We start from the raw sequence: 1,677 nt of genomic DNA on the forward strand, positions 1-1,677 counted from the left end.
TTTTAGGGCCTTATTTAGAATCCTATCTGGTCCTAGTGCTATATTGTTTAAAAGGCGGCTAATGGTTCTAGCTATTTCCTCTATTGTTATATCGCTGTCGACCCATAGGCAAGTCACCGGTGTTTCGCCCGTGATATTACTAAGGTCTACTAGAGCCGGTTAGGGGAAGAACCTTTCTATAAGGATCTTTACCTTCTTATTATTGTCGTTTATAGCCTATAATTCTCCTGCTCTTTATAGGGGTAGTAGGTATAGGTCTTCTACTAGGCGCCCTGCCTTTTTCTTTACCTATTTTACTATAGCCTAAAGGCCCTTATTATAGGGGAGGCTCAGGTTAGAAGTATACTTATTTATAAACCGTCTCCAGTTATTCCTTGCTTCTTTTTTTAGGGTATTCTTTAGCTAGTTTCTTATATCTTTATATTATCTCTTGTTTTTAAGGTCGTGGCTACTTATATATTTCCTTCTTACTTATTATTAGCTGGTAACTAAAACTGCGCATTATATGGACCATGCGTATTATGCGTAGGGGCCCGGTTTTAAGATCGGGCAGTGCTCTTCTAGCCTATTTTTAATCGCTGCCTAGATCCTTTCTAGTCTTCGGTTAATTTCCTTAGGGGTGGCCAATAAGCCTCGCTTATTTAGTATTAGGTGGATTTCTTTTAGGTTTTAGAGTTATTATTTAACTACATTAAGGAAACTGTCTATCTTAAGCTTCCTTATTGCGTATCTTTTTCTATTTAGTTACGCTTTAGTATCTAGGTCTAGCTGTATCTAAATAGGGATATAGTCTAGGGTAAGTGCCTATTCTTCTTCGGGGTTATACCTTTTAAGTCTCTAGTATAGGCCTTCGTCCATAAATATGAGGTTAATTATACTTCTAGCGGTGCCTTATTGCCATATAATTGCTCCTAGGGGGGTAGCTAGCTTAAGGCCCCAGATATCCATAGCTTTTAGTAGGCACTCTAACTGTTAATCTACAGCAATATGGATACCCCCCTACCGCGGGTAGTAGAGGTTTATATCTCCTAGTAGGATAAACTCTATACCTTTAGTTTCTAGTAAGCTTATTACCAATATAATATTCTCTGTTTATAGGACCCCTTTAACCCTAGGGTTATATACATTAATAATTTATACCGGTCCCCTATATGTTTGGATTATTATAACTATAATATCTAGGTTAACTGCCTGCTATAACTATAAGGACAGGCTAATAGCCTTACTAATTATAAAGTACACGCGTATAGCTGCTTTTAGTTTATATAGGAGCTGGAATCCTTAGGGGCAGTATATCGATTATATAAAAGTATTATAATACGGTTCTTATATAGTAAGAATATAGTGTTTCTCTAGGTCTAGACTATCTAGTAGGGGCCTTGCGAGGCGGTGGTTTATATTGCTGTAGTTATACTATATAATAGATAGGTGGCGGACCCCCGGCGAGGGTCCTTCAACTCTCCTTCATTTCTCGCTTCTTCTATTTCCATTTTCTTTAGGATATTTAAAGCTTCTGTCTCTTGTGTTTATACCTTAGTTACTACTTATTTTATATAGAGCTTTCTATTCCCATATTTTATATTTCTATTAGCGCTTCTATATCTAAATCTATTATTATTACCGGTTCTTCCCCTATTCTTACTAGTTGGCTATATACCCTTTATAGGTCGGCTATAA

This window comes from Cenococcum geophilum (genome assembly GCF_001692895.1).
Source record: "Cenococcum geophilum 1.58 unplaced genomic scaffold K441scaffold_82, whole genome shotgun sequence".
In the NCBI taxonomy this organism is placed as follows: Eukaryota; Fungi; Ascomycota; class Dothideomycetes; order Gloniales; family Gloniaceae; genus Cenococcum; species Cenococcum geophilum.